General features: G+C 45.2%; 1 protein-coding gene across 2 annotated transcripts in view; it reads right to left on the bottom strand.

The window, feature by feature from the left end:
* Nucleotides 1–5,377: 5,377 nt before the first annotated feature.
* CERT1 (ceramide transporter 1) overlaps nucleotides 5,378–23,001 on the bottom strand; it is an 881,084-nt gene continuing 863,460 nt past the window's right edge. For both annotated transcript variants that reach the window (XM_086960766.1, XM_086960767.1), the window contains one exon: nucleotides 5,378–8,281. The gene's annotated coding sequence lies outside the window, so the exon portion shown is untranslated. The remainder of the gene's footprint in view (nucleotides 8,282–23,001) is intronic.

Below are 23,001 nucleotides of genomic sequence, written 5' to 3'. Positions count from 1 at the left end.
GCATGTGCAGTCTCACGAGCGGGACTATGAATATGCAGGATGCCATCATACCTATCAGTTGCATGAACACCTGCGCTGGGAGTGGTTGTTGAGGCCTGAACCTCCGAATGAGCAGCTGCATGCTGTCGACCCTGGCAGAGTTCGGCTGCACTGTTGCCGTCAGAGTTTTCAAGGTTGCCCCTAGGTACTGTCGCACATGGGCTGGCTGCAGGTGTGACTTTGTGTAGTTGAGTGAGAACCCCAGACTGTGAAGGAGGTGAATTGTGCGCGACATGTGGCTGGCACACTGCTGGGCTGACTTGGCCTAAACAAGCCAGTCGTCCAGGTAGGGATAGACGTGAATATGATGTCTGCGAAGGTGCGCAGCCACGGTCGCTAAGTACTTGGTGAACAATCTGGGGGCAGTGGTGACCCCGAAAGGCAGAACTTTGAATTGGTAATGCTGATTGTTGATGGTGAACCGGAGATATTTTTTGTGACTTGGGTGAATGGGAATGTGGAAATATGCATTCTTGAGGTCCAGGGTGGCTAGGAAGTCGCCCTGGCTGAGCAACGGCAGGACCTGCTGTAAGGTTAACATATGAAAGTGTTCTGAAAGGATATATTAGTTGAGGGGTCTGAGGTCTAGAATGGGCCGCAGGGATCTGTCCTTTTTTGGGATTAAGAAGTACAGAGTATACCCCTGTACCTCGTTCTTCTGCAGGCACGAGCTCTATTGCCCCTTTTTGCAGCATGGAGTACTTCTTGCTGCAATAAGTGCATGTGCTCTGCGGACATAGGACGGTGCCTTGGGGGTATGTTGGGGGGGGGGGGAGGGGTGGAGGTTAGTTCTAGACAATAGCCGTATCGGATAAGTTGTCTCACCCACCTGTCCGGGGTAATGCATTCCCAGACTGGCAGGAACGGCTGGAGTCTTCCCCCGACAGGTGTTGGATGGTCGGGGGGCAGTGACAAGGCGTCACTGTTTGTTGGGAGCGGAGGATCTGGCGTTGTTATTGCCACGTCCTCTGCCTTTGGCGCTGTTCCCACGGTATCCACCCCTGGTATTCTTAGATAAGGTGGATTGCGTGCTCCCTTTGGTGTACTGGGCCTGCTGTAAAACCTGTCCTCTAGAGGCTCCCCTATTACCGGAGCGACGAAAGTAACCGCCCGAAACTGCTGAGATTGCAGAGCCACCATGGATTTGGCTGTCAGTGTCCTTTTTTATTTTTTCGAGTGTTGTGTCTACCTCGGGACCAAAGAGGAAGTCAGGGTTAACCGGCTGGTTGAGCAGAGTAGTCTGGATCTCGGGCTTGAAACCAGAGATGCAGAGCCATGTGTGACGTCTTAGCATCACACTAGTGTTTATGGCCCTAGCTGCCGTGTCTGCTGCGTCCAGTGCGCATTTGATGGACGCATTAGAAATCAATTTCACTGCTTGTATAATCATCTCTGCTCCCTCCTTGTACATATCAGGCAGGTGTTTCAACAACTGTTCTAGTGTGTCGTAGTGCGCCCTGTCGTATCTAGCCAACAGGGCCTGTGTATTGGAAATCCTCCAAATTTTAGCAGCCTGCGCTGCCACTAGCTTTTCTGACGCCTCCAGAATCTTTGATTCCTTGTCCGGAGGTGGAGCGTCACCACTAGTTTGTGAGTTTGCCCTCTTGCGGGCATTGGCCACTACAAGGGAGTCCAAGGGGAGCTGGCCTTTGATGTAAGTGGGGTCCAATGGAGCAGGCCTATACTTTTTCTCAATCCGTGGGTTTATAACCCTAGCTTTCGTGGGTTCCTTGAAAATGTCCGCAGCATGCTTGAGGACCCCCTTAAGCATAGGCAAAGTCTTAGTGGAACGTTCAGAGGTGGAGAAAGTGTCAAACAAGAAATCTTCGTCCACTGCTTCTGCATGCATCTCCACGTCATGGTTGAGTGCTACCCTTTCTATCAGAGCGTTAAACGCCGCCGTGTCCTCAGTTGGCGATGTCTTGACGTTGTAGGACTGGGCGTCTGGTGCAGCATGTGGATCATCAGGGTCTACAGTTTGATCTACAGCCTCAGACCACTGTTGTGGTTCATCTTGATCAGTGTCAGCGTGATAAGCGAAGGCCGCTTGACCATAGTCTTCACCCATGTCCTCCTCGCTTTGTGCTGGAGAATACGCTATTTGCTGCGAATAGTCCTGAACGTGCTCAAAGAGAACCGGTGAGGTGGCAGGGTCCTTCTTCCGTTTAAGAGGAATTTTTTAACCCTCCAAGGGATGTTCAGGCGCGATCTTCCGCTTGTGGATGGTTAGCCTGCCCGATTCCGAGTCGATAAAGAGTTTCGACTGGTTGTCGTACGAGGGTTCGTGGAACACAACCCCACCGGGTGCGGGCTTCGAGGGCGCCGCCGACGTCTTGGAAGGTTCGGCGCCTTTGTGGAGTTCGAGTTGCTTTGCTCGAGCCGATCCATCGTCGTCGTAGTCTGGGCCTGTGGTGTCGAAGCGAGAAACAGCTTCCGACGTCCGGTTCGAAGAACTGGAAAGGAACAGGCACCGAACGAGACAATACCGACGCTTCGAAGGCCTTTTGGCCTTAGGAAAGAGTAAATACAAAGTTTCCGAACTAGAGTCGAGAAAGTACATCCGAACCCAATGGCGGAAAAAAACAATCTGAGGATGGAGAGGATGCCCATGCGCACTGTAGTCCAGGGGAGGAGCCACCTATCTCGTGATACTTCGAAGACTCTTCCAGGACAACAATGTGCAATCATCCGGAATCAACACTAGGCGGCGATCTATGCACAGATATGAATTCAGCAGCCCACATGCCTCGAACAGAAAGATTAGCAGTCTAGTGATGGAACCGGCTGAAGACAACCAAGGACAGGAAGGCTGAAACCGGGTTTAAAGGTGTGGATTGCCTAACAGAAATTGAAGGGGAAGGCACTGTGGAACGCAACCCTCAACTAGGGTTGTGGCTGCAGGCAAGTGCCTCTGTTGTGTGTTTGAGGGTGGTTTAATTGGTGGGGAATGCCTGAGAAAAAACAGGGGAGACTGAACACTGACTGTTTGCTGTCCGTTCCAGATCGCTGATCGGTCACACCGTGATTAATACACGGACCATGACGGCGCGCTTCTACCCACAACGCGACCATTGTTTCCTTCACTGAGAGGATCTCCTTTGTGATGACCACTCCAGGCTACCCTGTTTAAAGAATTCCTGATCACGACATGGTATTATGAGCACCATTGTGGCTCCTAACCAGAAGAGGAGGGCGATTTAGACACCTCATTCCTGGTTGCCCCGCATCCCCCTGTCCTCAAGAAGATCCGCACGGCTGAGGCTAAAATCCGCCCTTGCGCCATAAGACGGATCGAAACGTCGACGCCCTTGAATAGTCCCAGACTTACCACTGCTGTGTCCCCTATCGTGCGAACCCAGAATTTAATTCTGTATTTGTATATATATTTTCAAACTGTTTATAAATAGACGTGTAGCTAGGCTTCATAAGACGGTGAATGACAACCATTTGTATTGCTTTCAAAAATATATAATTCCTCCTCTTCTATGCCTTGAACTTCCTCCTCCCTTTTTCACTCTACAACACTGAAGCACTCCTTTTTCCCACTAGCACGTTCCCCTTTGGAGCAACCATCCTTTTTAAAAAACTGGCAATTCTTGATTATGCTCTGAGCGTTCACCTGATTAAATACATTAAATTACTTGGTGAATATGAATAACCCTCTGGGTCGGTTTACCTCCATATTGAATTGATGCTTAAATTGTTTATTAATGATGGTAGGAGCTTGCCCCAAATTAATCGGCTTCTGGCTCCAGTATAAACATAGGAATCAAATATAACTATGGTATTTGACTAAATTGCTATTGTGAACAAGGTTCTAGGACCACTGTCTTTTGCATCACTTAGTACCCAGGTCCAGGATCAACCTTGGGTTTACCCCATTTTTTGAAATGAGAAAAAACAGGAGCCTAGGAGTGAGGAAAACACAAGGCCCGAGTAGCTTGAAAACACTATAATTGGAGAAGAGGTGGAGGTCTGACAACCACACACAGACCGACATTATGACAGTAGCAGCTGGTGGTGTGCTTTTGGGAGGGAAATTAGATTCAGAACTTGTTTTTCTGTTCAACCTGAGGTACTCCCTCTCTCGGAGGTGTATGTATGTATGTATTTAATGCTTGTTAAGCGCGACTGTCACCCAAAAGGGTATCCTGGCGCTGAGACCTTATCTAGCCATCAGGTGAGGTAAGCTACAATGCTCTTGGGAACAGGTAGGTCTTAAGATCCCTTATGAACGAAGACAAATCATGGCTACTCCTCAAAGCCAGAGGTAGAGTATTCCATAACGTGGCGGCCGTGAAACTAAAAGCGCGGCCGCCCATCCTCATTCTGCCCATTAATGTCCCAAGATGGAAGAGTGTCCGGTCTCATATGTCTAGCCTGCACTGGCTCCCAGTCCCGCAACGCATCCTTTTTAAAACTCTTGTGCTTGCCTTTAGAGCCATTCATAACCAAGGTCCGGTCTATCTGAAGAAGAGATTTAATCTCTATGTCCCTACAAGAGCACTTAGGTCATCCTCACTGTCTAAAATGACCCTTCCTCGGTTTAGGCGAGCCAGGCTGGGTGGCCAGTCCATTGCCGTTGTGGCGGCCCGAGCCTGGAACGCTCTCCCATTACATCTGCGCTCCAGTCAAGGTGTTACTCAGTTCAAGAAAAATCTCAAAACCTACCTGTTTAGAAATGTGACATAAGTTGATCTCTGTTGTTATCCCCCCGTTTTTTTTCTCCTTCGCGCCAGGATACTCTCCAGTAACAGAGTGCGCTATAAAACAATTTATACATACATACATACATACATACATTCTGTTTATCCTGGGAATCCTCACCAGGAACGCAGAGGAGGATCTCAAAAGTCTGGCAGCTTGATACCAGGAAAAAAGATTTTGGAGTGGTATTGGTCCTAGTCCATGCAGAGCCCTGAAAACAAGACATAGAGCTTTGAAAGCGATCCTCTGCTGGACCAGTAGCCAATGAAGGTCGGCTAAAGCTGCAGATGAAGAAGCAGACCGTGGCCGAGATAGAGCCAATTTAGCCGCCATGTTCTGAATCCTCTGCAACTTTAGGATCAAGAGCTTGGGGGCTCCCAGAAGTAATGCGTTGCAGTAGTCTAACCTACTGAGAATAGAACTACGCACTACCTCTGCTCTGGCTCCCCGGGGCTGGAGACAAAAAACATTAGTCAAGTCCAGTGTAAATGGAAGACAAGGAGCTTGGATAGAACACAAACAACTTTAATTTCAGGGACAAGCCCTCCAATATAAAGGAAAAAAACAAGCTGCTTGGCTTTAATTTTAATTCTCTTCTTTTTGTTAAAAAAGAAACCACTACAGACCAGAACATTGTCCATAATATTTTAATACTTTCTCATTTTTAAATACTGGTTTTAAATTTTTGATTGTAACATGGAAGAACCAACTTGTTTAATCATTTGTTTAAACATCATCAGGATCATAAAGCTATTTTAGAACAAACAGTAACCACAGTCTATGTACTCTTGAGGTACTTGAAAATACAATTCATTTGAGTCTGTAGGTGAATAGGAATCCATATACAGAAAGAGCTGTACATCTGCTTTCTAAATATTGGTGACTAACATTTGGAATCAAATTGATTAGGTTACAGAGAATAAGCAAATCTTTACAGAGAAACCAGCCCTGGTCGGTGGGTACCAGATCTGTTGCAACTAGAGTAAAAATTAGAGCTCTTTACAGAAATTTGCTGAGATTAGTTTGTTAAAATTAACAACACATTTCGTTTAATTTGAAATACTTTTATCAATGAAAAGAAATCCCCGATCTCTAAATGAATTAATACGCGCCAATATGTGGGATACACCAAAACCAAACCCTTTAAAACTAGCACATCTGAAGAACTCATCACAATGTTCGAACGTCAGATGTGGTACAGCAGCGGAATATTGGTTGCCCATCAACAATCTAGAAGACATACATTATCTATAAGGAAAAGATGTTTAAGGTAGAATGTGTTGAAAAAAGGGCAAATAAATGAACAGATGCAACAATAATGTAACATCAAAGGTAGTCTCACCATCCGGTATTTAAGAAAGATTTTTTTTACAGCCATTTTATAATGAAGTAGGGTGGGTGGGAACACAAAATGTTACAATATCTGAAACTGAAAAAAATCATTTGTTTTTGGAAATGGTGACAGCCACTGAAACCCAAGTCACCCTGTTGTTGAATAGGGGGCAACACAGTTAATGGGCAGGGCTAATTTGGACAAAGAATAAATTTGCTTTTGTCTAAAAGTAATATGCATTCTTTACAAATAGTTCCTTTAGTGTAATATTTTTATTTACAGTATAATTGCAAAAAGTACATCACATTAAGTGCAAATGCAACTAATGGTATTAAGAATAATATGCTGCTTTGTAAACGCCTCATACCATTTGAAAAATAGACTCAATTAAATTGGGGAACAACGATATGCCTTTTTATTTTTTAGAAAAAGCAGAATGGCAAATTAAAAACAAAGGTGCCATCTAATGGATATGGAAGGAATTTCTTAACTGTACTTTAGTGTTGGTTAATATTAAATGATCTTTTCAGCAGACTGTAAAAAAAGAGATATTTGAGGTATAATTTTAAATCAGTCAAACACTAAAATGTCCACCAGTGATGCTATCCTGTACCCATGTACAGTAGTCTCATCCTATTGGTCAAACTTGCTTCACCAAATAGGCACTTTTCCACATGTCAGGATCAAATACAGATTTTGCTCTAATAAGGCATATTACACACAGGTCATTCGGAGAAGATAAAACAAAAAACAGTGTAATGTTTCGGGGGTCGTGAAACGTGCAAGTGTGCACTAGTGTGCTTTATCTAGGCACATGCACCTCGATACAGTATACAGACTGACAAAGGAGTAACTCAGTTCCAACTTTTGGTATGAGTGTGCTTAAAATCTACAATTTCAAATCTGACTTTTTATCATCCGGGATTTATCCATATCGAACAAACATATACATATTTTTAGGTCTTGACAGATGTCTTTTTAAAGAGAATTTCTTGATACCGCACCAGATCCGCAAGACAATGAAAAGTCAGTGAATTTATTTAAAAAATGGACTCTTCCAAAATGACATTAAATACACATCCTATACGGGCATGGACGTCCGATTTATTAGTCTCCAACTGTGTGGTTTCACTTTTGCTTTTTACAAAAAAATGCAGCTGAGTGCTGAAAGCTTATCTGCCTCAGCTACTCGGAGGAAAGTTCTTTAGAATCCTCTGCAACACTTAAGAACTTTAAAAGTTCCTATCAAGACGTACACACTGACGGACCATTTCTAGGCAAATCCGGCACTATCCTACATTTTAAGACGAGTCCATCCACCTATCAAACCTGCATCAATAAATACTACAGTGCACCTTTGCTCACATTTATGATTACTATAAAGCGTCAATCTGCCCTAACAAATTATTGGACAGTAATCCATGTTTGCAGTGTTTCAGTTTCCAGGCAGCCATTATGCCAGACTTAACTGAAATACATTTTGAAATTCCTGGATCATATTTAATAGCACACATTTTGTAGCACAGATTTCACAACTAAAAATACAATAGAAATATAAAGATTTCTGGAAAAAAATAAAGCTTTTTACACATTTTGCTCCTTCAGAACCAGTAGGTCTTCATAGGAGTATGACAAGAAAAAGGCAGTCATCAACAGCCCTCAGTTATTACTTAAGAGACATTACATAAAGTGATCCATTTTAGGAATAAGTATCAGTAAAGCAATGAAATCAATGATTATACAAAGCAAACAAAATATGTCAAATCCTCTCCTCGTTTACCGCGGACCTGGGGGAAAAAAAGCTAGTGAACATTTTGTGCACATAGTTTTTGTGCTCTTTATACATGCACAAAAATATAAACATTTTGTAGCTTTTGCGCAGGGCCACAGTAAAAAGAGCAATTTGCAAATCTTATAAAATTAAAGCATCAACCCACAGTTTCTTGCTCTTCAAGTAAAGGAAGCAAAACAAAAATACAGCCATGAACATTTGCCCATACATCTATTTCCAGCTGTACACTGACTGAGCACGGGGAGCAGAAGATAGTGTTAGATGTTCAGCTGCTTGGGATTTATTTCACTTCAGGGCACTTCTGGGTCATGGGCCTTTCAGAAAGCTACGGACCCTATGTTCCAGCTTGGAACTCTTATTCAGGTCTCTTCCTCCAACATGGAATGTTCATACAGCTTTCTTTTCAATCTCTGTAGGAAGAGAAATTAGAGCTTAATGTGCCACTACATAGAAACATTAAAGAATTAGTAAAGAATACAAACAACTCTTTTCGGGAAAACAGATATACAGTAAGACCAAATGAAGGCATATGAAGATATGCCATATATCTAATCTCACAAAGCAATTACATCCCAGTATCTGTCACAGTCTAATTTGAAAGATGTTGCCAGTGTGCATCTACACAAAAGAATCATGCTAGAATGCCCTAGCCATTTAATATTCAATACTTCCTGAAAAATATAAGAGTAAATCAACTCTACCTTTCTTTTCTTGGTGTGTTCTTAACTGAAATCGTTTTTTCATTTACTGTGAAAAATGAGGTGTGAAACCCCCTTCCTATTGTATTGAATACAGTTATCACAGCAATTGTATCACCCAACAGAACCAATTGTTTTCTATATTACCAATACCCAGGTTCTGAGGGACACCGGGTCCCCCATTATCCTTAATGTGATGCCGCTACAAGCATTTAACATATTTCTACAATAGAGTAACAAAGGTGTCAGTCGCCGGATTACAGGTGATCCCTAGTCTGTTTAGTCAAGATACATTCATGATGTGTGCAGTGATGTAGCACATGGAATGCTTTACCTAGAGTATCTGTTGCACAACGTATTTTCTATAGGTGAGTCGGTTCGCATAGATGAACAAGTTACATTATATTAGTAATGTTCTTTCAGGTGGAACTAACTGCAGATTCCTCACCTTAGAATACTCCCAGGAATCAGATTGGACCTGGAAACTTTTCTTCAGCAGAGTTCTGCGCATCACTAGGTGGCATCATGCGGTTCTATATTAGAGCTCCATATCATCCAGAAACTTAGCCCTGTACGCCGTTTTTCCCCCCCTTTACAGACTGATTCAGAGCATGAACACCTTTGTTTTAGTGTGCACAATACTAATTTGGGACCTTTTTAGATGTTAAAAAGAGGCCACTCCACAAACCGGGGAAGTGGGAGATCAGTCAGGAATCGGTGATTAGATAGAGTATCAACCAGAAGGATTATGTTACTTACCCTGTAAGCATCTGTTCTTGGCAAATAGTACTGTAGATTCACATGCTCTGCATACTTCTGCCATCTAGATTTGGGTCCAGATGTGTACAAATGATTTTTCTTTGAAGAAGTCTTGAGTCACGACGTAGAGTGATTCCTCCTTTTGGTGATAATGCGCATTACCTCAATTTTTCGATTGTTTTCCCACACGTGGGTGGGAATGGAGTGTAATGCAAGTGTAAGTAAAGTCCTTTTGGCTTTAACGTTAACATGTCTGAATGCATTAAACTATCCACCGGACAATGCTGGATTTGGATATGGATTTTCCTTTATGAAGGGAGCAAAAAAGCACCAAAGAGATGTTTGGTTTTGCAAAAGTCATTAGTTCTGTCAATGTAGTACATAAGGTCTCTCTTCACATCTAATGTATGGGGAGCCCTCTCCGCAACAGTCACGTTGAGGAAAGAACACATGTAACTCAATTGATTAAGGTGGAAATGAGAGACCACCTTTGGAAGGAATTTTGGGTTGCTGTGAAGGACCAAACTAGCTCTGTCGAGCTGGCAGAAAGGCGGTTTAAAAATGAGTGCCTGGAGCTCACTAACATGTCTTGAGTGAAGTAATAGCAATTAAGAAAGGGACCTTCCAAGAGAAAAATTGAAGGGAAGAGTTATGTTGTGGTTCAAATGGTAGATCCATAAGTCTGGGGAGAACAATGTTAAGGTTCCAGGTAGGTGCAGGTGGAACCCGTGGTGGAATCACTCTCCTAAGACCTTTCATTATGGCTTTGATGACTGGTACTTTGAACAAAGACAGGTGTTGTCTATTTTGCAAATAGGCAACCACTGCAGCCAGACGTAAGCATATGGACGTGATTGCAAGGCCATAAAGCTGTAGATGCAACAAGTAATAAATAATGTTTGTATTGTAGCAGTAAGAAAACAAGTTAATTACCTGTAACTACAGTTATCCAGTATTGGTATCTTTCATAGATTCACATGCCTGAATCATTCTCCGTCGCCGAGGCGGATGTACCACGGTGATACAATATACAAAAGTAGTCCCTTAGTAAAAACTCTAGTAGGTTGACAAGACTATAGGGCCAGAAAGTCCCATATCTTAGTAGCCCATCTACCACCTTATGTAAAAAGAACTGAAAATAGTTCCAACCAATATGTCAGATAATCAAAAAGAGAATGGACACTTGTAACTAGGTGACCTTAGGTTCAGTTGAATCACCCTCATAAACGCTATGTAATTTGTGCGGTGTATATCGTTTATCCGCCCCACATAAGCGTTACCGCATTATCATTGGGTGTCAAATTATATGCTATATGCCAGCCTCAACCCGAGGCAACCTCTGGTATTTGTAGTAGTGTCCAGAGAAATGAGGGCACCCCCCCAAAGGGAGAGAAAATGAAAAGTTCTCTCTAAAAAACAAAAACTCCACCGTAAAAGAGGTTTAATATGAAGATGGTGAGGTTTTGTTTTTAAAAAGATTGGATATAACGTGAGATCGTGTGACTGGATCTCTTTATAACACTATGTTGACCAGGTCGACATGTTTCTGCTCCATTCCGCCCAGCCGGGTCTACGGAGCATTTGTCAGGACAAACATAAACAACATATCAATTACTTACACAACTTGTGAAGTATTCAATGATGTTAGTCTTAACATTCTGTTTTTAACTTGCTTCAAGATTTCTTAGTTAAGGAATCTTCGTATGTCAACAGTAGGCGTAATGACTCTGGTCCTGAGCCGCACGAGGAAAAGTCTCCGCGTCTAGTGCTGGCTCTGCCACCGGACCTAATGTCCGGTGGCAGAGCTTCACAAGTTGTGTAAGTAATTGATATGTTGTTTGTTATGTTTGTCCTGACGAATGCTCCGTAGACCCAGCTTGGCGGAATGGAGCAGAAACATGTCGACCATGTCAACTTAGTGTTATAAAGAGATCCAGTCACACGATCTCATGTTATATCCAATCTTTTTAACAAAACCTCACCATCTTCATATTAAAGCTCTTTTACGGTGGAGTTTTTGTTTTTTAGAGATAACTTTTCATTTTCTCTCCCTTTGGGGGTGCCCTCATTTCTCTGGACACTACTACAAATACCAGAGGTTGCCTCAGTTTGAGGCTGGCATATAGCACATAATTGGACACCCAATGATAATGTTGTAACGCTTATGTGGGGAGTAAAAACGATATACACCGCACAAATTACATAGTGTTTATGAGGGTGATTCAACTGAACCTACTGTCACGTAGTTACAAGTGTCCATTCTCTTTTTGATTATCTGACATAATGAATTGGGGAAGTGAATTGGACCAGCAATCCTCCTCCCTACTTGGTGATTACAATAGTTCCAACCAATCAGAAGTCAGCACCCTCTAGAACCTTCCCTGCAGAGGCAGTTCTCCTCAGATTTTATTAGCACGAGTGAGGAGTAAGTATCCCCATTAGAGAACTGTCCTGCCCGGGGAGGAGGGTGGGTGCATGTCAATCTATGAAAGATACCAATACTGGATAACTGTAGCTACAGATAAGTAACTTGTTTTCTTATCCAGTATTGCGGTATCTTTCATAGATTCACATGCCTGAATCAGAGTAGCAAGCAGTAAGCCTAAAAATGTCCGTTGCGGAAGGTAGTAGACAAAGCGTAAATCTACATATCCCCACTCCTCCGGAAGGTTATAGAGCTCTAGAATATGTATATACATATAAATGCAGAAACCTTCTGAAATTAAATAATTATAGTCACTTAACATACTTCATACTTAAGAACAGTATTGGACAACCAGAAACATTAGAAATGCAATATGAGAGACATTCAAAAGTCTAACCTTAATGAAGATGTCGAAGAACAGCTTGTCCCACTGCTGCATCTTCTTACGACGCAGATTGTAAGCAGTAGTGCTTCGTGAACGTGTGGACATTCTTCCATGTCGCAGCACAGCAAATGTTCTCCAACGTGACCCCAGCAGATAAGGCTGTAGAAGCCAACCTAGTTCGGGTGGAATGTGCTTTGACCCTTCTGTGCAAAGGCCTGTTGGCTTTGTCATGGCACAATTGTATGGTAGAAGATAGCCATCTTGCTACTGATGCTTTTGTCACGGCTTGTCCTAGCGTGGCTTGACCATACGCAACCAGCAACTTATTAGATATTCTGATGTCCTTAGTCTTTTGTAGGTAAAACTTCAAGCAACATTTTACATCAAGAGAAGGCAAAGCCTTTTCTGCCAGTGTAACAGGTTTCGGGTAAAAGGTCTTCAACTTTACAGGTTGGTTATGGTGGAATTGAGACGGTATTATGAATGAATCTTGGATTTGTTCGCAGTGTGACATAATCCTTGGAGAAATGCAGGAAAGGTTCCGAAATTGTGAAAGCCTGGATTTCTCTGACCCTCCGAGCTGAAGTGAAAGCTAATAAAGGCGCTACCTTCCAGGTTAAAATTTTTAGCTCGGCTTTGTGAATTGGTTCAAATGGTCTTCTCATCAATTGAGATAAAACTGTATTGAGATCCCATTCCGGAGGTGGAGGTCTAATTGGAGGAAAAGTCCTGAAAAGCCCCTTCAAGAATTGCTTTACAAGTGACAAAGAACAGAGCGATGGTCTGGTAGAACTCTTTCTGAATCTAGAAATCGCCGCAAGATGAACTTTGATAGATGAAAATACTAGCCCTGCTTTAACCAGTGATAGTAAGTATGGAAGTATATCCTCAGGTGGAGCCTGGAGCGGATGTACATTATTTGCTTCACACCAGTGACAAAAGCGCTTCCATTTAAAGCGAGAAGTCTTAACAGTACTTTGAGCACGGGCTCTAGATAGAATATCCCTACAGTCCTGGGAAATTTTAAGATCCTTGAATTCTAAGAAGTCAGGAGCCAGGTGTGCAAGTGAAGCGAATGTGGATCCGGATGCAGAATCTGACCGCTCTCTCTTGTTAGCATTGAGAGGGTTGGTTTCAGACGCACTGGACGTTGCTGTGACAACAGGAGTAATTCCTGAAACCAGTACTGTCTCGGCCAGCGAGGCGCAATGTGTATGAGACTGCAATGTTCCCTCTTCATCTTTTGCAGAACCCTTGGTATCAATGGTATCGGGGGAAAAGCGTACACATAAATCCCTGACCATCGCAATGACAGGGAATTCCCCCTTGATCCCGGTTGAGGAAATCTGCTGGCGTAATAAAGGCATTTCCTGTTCTGTTGTGTAGCAAACAGATCCAGAGTCGGTGTGCCCCACATCCGGAAGATCATCTGCACTTGTTTGTGTTCCAATTCCCACTCGTGGCAACCTGTGAGACCTGCTGAGGTTGTCGGCCAAGGAATTTTGAACTCCCTTGACATGCTCTGCGGGATATGCCATGCTTTATAAGCCACTCCCATATTTCCTGGGCTTCTTGCGATAGGGAGAGAGACCTCGTTCCCCCCTGTTTGTTGACGTAATACATGCTGGTGGTATTGTCCGTACGCACTAGCACGGAGGAGTTCTTGATCCTTGGAAAGAATGCTTGCAGAGAGAGGAAGATGGCTCTTAATTCGAGACTGTTGATGTGCTTCTGTTGAAATTGTTGAGACCATCGACCTTGGATTTGTAGGTCCTGGAGATGTCCTCCCCAACCTTCCATGGATGCGTCCATGGTCAGAACAAACTCCGGGGAAGTGGTCAGAAACGTGAGACCCGGAGACAGGTTGCTTCTCTTCGACCACCAGCTAAGAGCATAAATCATTTGTGTGGTCACCTTTATGGAATCGTCGAATGATCCTTTGGCCTTCTTGCCATTGCCGGTGCAGCTCTTCCTGTAGAGGTCTCATCCTGGGCCTTGCTAGAGGGAGCAAGCCGATTGCCGAAGAGCACATCCCCAGAATAGAAGCGAATGTTCGGACAGAAACTGACCTTTTTGAAATTGACTGTGCCAGGCTTTGCAACTTGTTCTGCCGATCTTCTGATAAGAACGCTTTGTATTGTTTGGTGTCCAATGTTGCTCCCAGAAACGTTAGAACCTGTAGGGGTTGCAACTCTGACTTGTTTGTATTGAGAGTGAGTCCCAGTCTTTAGAATAGATGAAGGCAACTTTTGACTGCCTGTTTCGTAGCCAGTTTCGATGGACCTTTGAGCAACCAGTCGTCGAGGTATGGGAAGACTTGAATACCTCAAGACCTTAGAGTTGCAGAGACTGGAGCCAGGCATTTTGTGAATATTCTTGGTGCAGATTTCAGTCCGAATGGGAGCACCTTGAATTGAAAGTGGACGCCAGCTACAGTGAACCTTAGGTATTTGCGATGTTTGGTATGAATAGGGATATGGAAGTAGGCGTCCTCCATGTCCAGAGAAGCCATAAAGTCTCCTTCGTTCAGACAGTTCAACATTCAACACCTCTGCCAGAGTTACCACTCGGAAATTCTGTTTTTTCAGGAACGTGTTGAGTTTGCGCAAGTCGAGAATTGGACGCCAATCCCCCGATTTTTTCCTTATGAGAAAGAAACGAGAGTAGAATCCTTTCCCTTTCTGCGAGATTGGAACTTTCTCTATTGCATTCTTGCAGAACATGTTTAAAGCTTCCTTGAACAATAAGTGAAGACGAGGGGGAGGGGAACCCTTGGGCGGTGTCATAGGTGGTTTCTTCAAGAACTCTAGAGTGTGTCCTCTTTGAACAAGGCCGAGGACCCACTGATCTGATATGATGTTTCGCCATTGGTGGAAAAAGGCTGAAATCTTTGCGCCCACAGGGAGGGGAGAAGGAGTGATTGGCATCCTGCAAAACTCATTGTCTCTTATTTGAGTCACGTCCTTGGTTGTTCGAGCGTCGTCTTTCGCCCTGACGAGAGAAATTGCCCGAAGAAGAAGGTCTGTAAGAGGACTGGTAATATGGTTGTTTATATCGAGACTGGTATTGTCTGTTTTGTTGACTGTGGTAATTTCCTCCGGAGCAAAAACCGTGAACTCTTGATCCTCTGAAAGATCCTCTCTTATACTACAAGGTGCCAAGAGATTTAGCAGTATCCGTATCTTTTTTTATGGTTAAAAAGGCATCGTCGATATGCTTACCAAAAAGAGAGTCACAATTGTAAGCCATATCTAGTATTTTAGTCTGTACCTCAGGTCTAAAAGAGGTTGCCTTAAGCCATCCCTGGCGTCTGAGGACAGCAGCACCCGCTAGTTGCCGAAAAGTAGTATTTACAATGTCTAAGGCGCAGTCAATTATTTCTGATGCCGCCTGCTCTCCTTCGACCACTATCTTCCGTGCTTCCTGCTGGCGATCTTCAGGGATAAGCCCTAAAAATTCAGATAAATATGACTACATCTGGCGGTCATAACGAGCTAAGATTGCCAGAGAATTTGCCGCCTTTACAGATGATGCAGCATTGATGGAAAATGTTTTGCCTATTAAATCCAATCGTCTGCCCTCTTTATTTGGTGGAGTAGATATGGGAGAGGATGGATTTTTTGACCTCTGTTGTGCAGCTTGCGGAGTCCGGGCGCGGGTGTCCCACTAGACAGGCTGGAGTGTCTGGCGGTGCTCGATATTTCTTTTCAATTCTAGGAAGGACTGCAGGTATGGAAGCAGGTGTCTTCATAATATTCAGACATTCCTTCCAGATTAAATCTATAATCGGTATAGCTCTAGTGACCTTTCTATAACCTTCCTTGAAATCATGAAGGAAGCAATCAGACTGTTCAATAGTAACTGGAAGCTGAAAACGTGTAGCAGCCCGTTGCATAATATTATGAAACTCGCCAATTTCTTCAGGCGGAGAATCAGAGGGTTGTGGCATAGGAGGTGAAGGCATGGGGATTATATATTCATCCCAAGGATCCCCAGGTACGCTATCATGAGGTAGTTCACCTTCCTCTCTGTCATCCTCATTAGATGATGATGTATCTTGACCCCCTTGTGGGATATCTTCTGCAGGGTGTCTTGATGAACTAGAGCCCTGTATTGGTGAAAGTGGCATAGGTGTGGTCATAGGAATGGCAGGTTCAATATTAGCAGCTGATGCAGGTGGGAACCTCTGCCGATAATCAGACCACATGGCCTGCAGGTCTTGGATCAATGACCGCGGAAGATGACTTGTTTCTTCCGGTCTTGGAACGTTATGTGACTGATATACAAGTCCTCCTGATAAAAATGTTCCTAGTAGTCATCCTCTTCCTGACACTTTATTCTTAACTCTGAGGGATGGCGAGCAATCCCAAAGGGGCCTTCTTCCTCACCTTCATCCTCATCAGAATCCCCTTCCTCTACATATGTTTCCAGTATATGCGATGGCAACAGAGGAGATATATTAGAATAATCCTGTCTATGGTACGTTTTTAACTGGAAGTGTGTGTACATGCAGTGGCGTCACTGGGGTTGGTGTCACCCGGTGCGGGTAACTCATGGTGTCACCCCCTCACGACTTACCGCATGGACTACCTCTGTCGGAAATGTACGGTGCTAGGTACTGTCTTACTCCCTCTAGCTCCCTCTCTCTGTCTTACTCCCTCTAGCTCCCTCTGTCTCCCTCTCTCTCTGTCTTACTCCCTCTAGCTCCCTCCCTCTCTGCCTTACACCCTCTAGCTCCCTCTCTCTCTGTCTTACTCCCTCTAGCTCCCTCTCTCTGTCTTGCTCCCTCTAGCTCCCTCTCTGCCTCTCTTACTCCTTCTAGCTCCCTCTCTCTCTGTCTTACTCCCTCTTGCTCCCTCTCTCTGTCTTACTCCCTCTAGCTCCCTCTCTCTGTCTTAGTCTCTCTAGCTCCCACCCTCTCTCTTACTCCCTCTAGCTCCCACTCTCTCTCTTACTCCCTCTAGCTCCCTCTCTCTCACTTACTCCCTCTAGCTCCCTCTCTCTCTGTCTTGCTCCCTCTAGCTCACTCTCTCTGCCTTACTCCCTCTAGCTTCCTCTCTCTGTCTTACTCCCTCTAGATCCCTCTCTCTCTCTCTCTTACTCCCTCTAGCCCCCCCTCTCTCTGTCTTGCTCCCTATAGCTCCCTCTCTCTCTGTCTTATTCCCTCTAGCTCCCTCTCTCTGTCTAGCTCCCTCTAGCTCCCTCTCTCTTGCTCCCTCTAGCTCCCTCTGTCTCCCTCTCTCTCGGTCTTACTCCCTCTAGCTCCCTCTCTCTCTGTCTTACTCTCTCTAGCTCCCTCTCTCTCTGTCGTACTCGCTCTAGCTCCTCGCTCTGTCTTCTACCCTCTAGCTCCCTCTCTCTCTCTTACTCCCTCTAGCTCCCTCTCTCTCTGTCTTACTCCCTTTCGCTCCCTCTCTCTCTTACTCCCTCTAGCTCCCTCTCTCTGTCTAGCTCCCTCTCTCTGTCTTGCTCCCTCTAGCCCCCTCTGACTCCCTCTCTCTCTGTCTTACTCCCTCTAGCTCCCTCTCTCTGTCTAGCTCCCTCTAGTTCCCTCTCTCTCTGTCTTACTCCCTCTAGCTCCCTCTCTGTCTAGCTCCCTCGAGCTCCCTCTCTCTCTGTCTTACTCCCTCTAGCTCCCTCTGTCTCTGTCTAGCTCACTCTCTCTCTCTCTTCTCTCTGTCTTACTCCCTCTAGCTCCCTCTGTCTCCCTCTCTCTCTGTCTTACTCCCTCTAGCTCCCTCTCTCTCTGTCTTGCTCCCTCTACCTCGATCTCGCTTATTCCCTCTAGCTCCCTCTCTCTCTGTCTTGCTCCCTCTAGCTCCCTCTCTCTGTCTAGCTCCCTCTCTCTCTCTCTGTCTTACTTCCTCTAGCTACCTCTGTCTCCCTCTCTCTGTCTTACTCCCTCTAGCTCCCTCTCTCTCTGTCTTTCTCACTCTAGCTCCCTCTCTCTCTGTCTTTCTCACTCTAACTCTCTCTCTCTCTGTCTTCTTACCCCCTCTAGCTCCCTCTCTCTCGCACATTAAACTGGGTGGGGGGGGGGAGGAAGGGGGCAGGACCCCCGCCCCCCCCCCCTTTTACACTCTCCGCCGCTTTCATGTGGTTTCTCTTTTAAAGCTTTTCAAGATGCAAAAAGAAATCTGTGTACAAGGCACCAGCAAATTTGTAGACGTGAGAATGTTACGATATGTAACAGCTAAAGTAAAAGCTAATTTACAAGCGGTTAATACCCCCCCCCCCTCCCCGGCCCCCCCTCTTTAGCACTGTGTCTTTTTCCATATAAATGACGGGGGCCCCTCAATACTACACTTTTCAAACTTTATGTAATGAGAACATTTTAATTCGAATAGGTGAGAAAATATCTCGGTTCGCTTTTGTTTTTAAAGCGGATCGAGTCTCTCCGAGGCCTTCGGGTGCGGTGCAGGGGGTGCCATGTACAGAGGCCTGCTGGGGGGGGGGGGGGGGGGGGGGGGGGGGAGCGGGGGGCGCAACCAGATGGTGTCACCCCCATGTGAGGGTGTCACCCGGTGCGGTCCGCACCCCCCGCACCCCCTTAGTGACGCCACTGTGTACATGACAGGTGACGTTTGAGTTTGTGGCAGCGTAGACAAAGCCCTTGTAGATGTAGTCTTGGTTCTTAAGGGACTCTTCACTGACAGTGGAGTCTTGACTAAAGGTGTAACCTCCAACTGAGTCGTTGACGGGATAGTCGTTGACAGGAGAGTCGTCGCTGCAATTGTCGTCGACGGTGCTGCCGTCGATGGGCTCTTCGTAGACGTGCTGTAGTCGACGGTACTTTCGTCGTCGATGGTGCTGTCGTCGACGGTGCTGTCGTCAACAGGGCTGTAGCCGACGAGGCCTCCGTCGATGGGACCATCGTCGACGGGGCGGTCGTCGGCAGGCTCTTCTTCAATGGTGTTGCCGTCGATGGACTCTTCGTCGACGGTAACTTAGGCGTCAACGGGCTCTTCGCCGATGTTGACTTCGACAGGGTTTTCGTCGACGATGACTTTGAAGATGAAGGAAAATTTGGCGACGGAACTGACGCCGACGGTCCCGTCGACTGTGATTTCGATGAAGGAGTGACAGACGATGCTTCTTTAGGTCCAGAAGACTTTTTAGAAGTAGAAATTTTTGAGGACACTATAGGAGAGGTTCTAGCAGCGGTAGATACTGTAGATGAAGTACTTGAAGTAGAAGAGGTGACAGAAACTGTGTGAGAAGGCACCAGAAAAAGATTCTTCATCTGGGCTTTACTCACTGTCTTTGTAGCGGACGACTTGGATGATCCTGTAGTTGGAGATAAGGGTGATCCAGAGGAGGTGAAGACGAACTCCTTGAGGGTTCAGAAGCTCTATGAGAGGATTTATGGTGTTTCCTCCCCTCAGGAGAAGAGCTGTCTCTAGATCTGGCTCTTTTACTGGATGTAGAAGCCCTGTCATCATGTGTAGAAGATGATTTGAGCCACAAAAGAACCCTTGCCCCCCTGTCCCTGATGGTTTTGGCAGGGAAGGTTTGGCAAATCCTACAATCCTTGACAATGTGATTGGGATGTAGGCAGTAGATGTTGTCCTTATGCTGATCATCTACATGGATCCTCTTCTTGTCACAGGTCCTGCATGCCTTGAAGAGAGCTTTCTTCTCAGACATTCTGAAGAAGAAAGGAAAAAAACTGAGTAGGCACTCATGGAGACTCCCTTCCACAAGACGTGCGGTGAAAATCTGAGGAGAACTGCCTCTGCAAGGAAGGTTCTAGAAGGTGCTGACTTCTGATTGGTTGGAACTATTTTCAGTTCTTTTTACATAAGGAGGTAGATAGTGATTTGGGCCTTTTTGGGCCTATAGTCTTGTCAGCCTACTACAGTTTTTACTAAGGCACTGCTTTTGTATATTGTATTACCGTGGGACTCCCGCCTCGGCGACTGGGCATGATTCAGGCATGTGAATCTATGAAAGATACCCCAGTACTGGATAAATGGATTGATACTCTTATTATGACAGCAACTGACACATCTTTTCCATTTAGCAGCATAGCATGCCCTATTAGTAGGCCTACGAGCTTCTTTGAGAATGGTCATACATTGATGTGGTGGCTGAGTTAACCAAATTCTAAGACCTCAGGAGCCAAATTGCTATTTTTTTTTATTTATAATTTTATTATTTACCGTCATAGTCCACAACCACCAGTGCACGGCTTTCTGTTATATCAGTGCATGGTCACTTCCTAACATCAGATAAGGGTATATTTCAGTTACAGTGCGCAATCTAGACACACGGAGTGATACTCAAACTTGTACAACATCAGGTGAAGGCAAGTCCCATCCCTCTCAAATAGTCCAACGGAGGCCCTCAAATGTCTTTTGGTCTTGACGACTGTGGCAGCTCCTCCGCATGAAGTTGCGGATTTTCTTTACAATATACTAAATCTTTTACCCATTGCTCAGCCTAGGGGGGCCACTCTGCGCTCCCAGTATGTCGCCACCCTCCTTTTCACATGAAGCAGAGCAATCTTTATACATTTTCCAGTTACACCTTTAAGATGAGACATTATACACAGTATTCATACCTTTGGACTGCATTGCAATGCAACGTTAGTCATATCACGAATCCGAGTTGTCACCTCTACCCAAAAATCCTTTATTCGCCCGCAGTACCATGCCCGACGCATGTAGTCTGCCCATTCAGCCCTGTCAGATTCCCTGAGCCCATATTTCCGTAATCGGACAGGTGTATATTGGACTTGATAAAAGTATTTAAAATGTATGACACGTAAATTACCATTCAGGGTCAGAGAATCAGTTAGCTGACAACTATATTTCCATTCCTTCTGCGTAATCTGGGGCAGAATTGTTTCATTCCAGCGGGTCAGACTACTGTTGATGCCCAGCAGACATTCCTCCCTCACCACTCTGTATAACCTGGTGACTAGTTTATAATTCGATGGACTTGCGAGGAGTTTTTGATGTGCTTGTAGTGGCGGAGGCTCTTCAGGTAAAGTGTGATAATGTGCCTGCATGGCTGGCCTTAGTCTGCGGTATGTGAATATAAATAGTGGTGTCTTATTTAGTATATAGTGCAATTCGTCAAGCAAAATGAACGTACTCTCCGGCAACAAGTCTTGCATTTTATCTATTCCCGCTAGCTTAAGTGAGCATACAGACCCCGCCTCTTGTGTGACCGATAACGCTGCATGATGTGACAGTGGGAGCAGAGAGGGCATATAGAGGAAGCTTTGCCGTCAGGCGGCCTATAGCCTGCCAGGCTGATATGGTGCAATCTATGGTGCTGATCTAAGTTTTAGGTATCCCTCGTTTACAGTGTGTCAGGATGCTATGCAACAGAATTGAATTGTCGTCACCGTCTTCGACCGCTACATGCGGAATAAACGCATGGGGGTTATACCATTAGTAGGCATATTGTGCCTGAGCACATAGATAATACAAGTATAGGTCCAGCACTCCAAAACCTCCTTTTTTGTAGTACAGTATAAGCGTTTCCCAGCTTACCCGAAGTTTTTCCGCCCCATACCAGTTTCAGCAACTGTGAAAGTAGATTCTTAAAAAATGGTCTTTTCAGCTTAACAGGGATATTACTGAAAAGGTTGTGTGACGTTTAAACGTATGCTTTTACAACGCATGCCATTACGACGCAACTTTTACAACGTAAGTCGTTACAACAACTTGCGTTGGGGGGCGCTGGATAGTGAATAGTTTAATTTACTATTCCAACTCCAGTCCCTGTGGATAGTAGGGAAGGTGTTGGATAGTAATTAAACTATTCCCTATCCTAGAGCGCCCTCCAGCGCAATTAGTTGTAATGACTTGTGTAGGAGAGTAAGGTCTGCAATCCTATGATCACCCCAGATTTTTGCTTTTTGCTTCACTGGTTTACGACTTTCCCTGGCTGTGGGCCTGCTAATCAGACCCACAGCCTAGCCGTTCTCTCTCTAAATTGACACGTGTACCTTAGGTGCATTTACCAATTGTTACTGGGCCACCTTATCAGTCCCTGTACCCAGGGCATAGGTGTACCCAGGGCCTACCAGGGGCTGCAGCATGTATTATGCCACCCCTGGCTGGCCATCTAAATCTGACACAACTGGCTGCACGACAGGTGGGGCAAGGTGGTGTAAACACCCTTTGCTTTAGATATAGTATTCCTATATCTAACCCTAAAATGGACATATGTATTCCTATCAGTCACTCCTATGGCAGGCCTTATCAATCCTGAAGGCAGAGTGCTTGGAATTATGTGAGATGGTGCTCTGGCATGAGCTGAGCCCGTTTGCAGCTTGCGGAACCAAGTCCTAATAGCTGTTCCATGATAACTAGTACCATATACTCTTAAGTGCCTTATAATCCTCGCGGCTATTTGCCAACTTTGGTATCGCTTTATCAAAACATGTCGAGTAAGGTGTCATACGAATTGGAATACTAACCCCTCGCCAATTCTGGCGACTGGGTTAGCATTCCACCCTTCTAGAGGGACACGACATGTATGTAACTGTGAACCCTGGTTAAAGTTAACTCGAGCCTCAGCATCACAAAATGGATGCTGCCACCACAGACACAAGTCTGACCTCCTGCTGCTGGGAGTCCTTCCAGCGAGGAGAGCTTGGACAAAGGGTTTCCTGTCAGGGGCGGTGCTAGTACCATCCCAGACAGGGTTTTGTGTATCCCAGGTAGGCAGGGCTGAGAGGAAGGTGACTGCAAGTGGCACCCCGGTGCTCACTGTGCATATGCCGGCTTGAACCAGTTCCAGGGGCACACCAGCCCCTGAGCTGGGGAAAGTCTGGACAAGGGAGAGGGGTGTAACCACCCCCCTCCAGGTCCCACCCATGGGCAGGACCTAGTCGCGTGCCAGCCC

Source organism: Lissotriton vulgaris, chromosome 3_1 (assembly GCF_964263255.1).
Source record: "Lissotriton vulgaris chromosome 3_1, aLisVul1.2, whole genome shotgun sequence".
NCBI classification, from domain to species: Eukaryota; Metazoa; Chordata; class Amphibia; order Caudata; family Salamandridae; genus Lissotriton; species Lissotriton vulgaris.
Note: the sequence above shows the minus strand (reverse complement) of the source record. Positions and strands in the feature narration are given on the sequence as shown.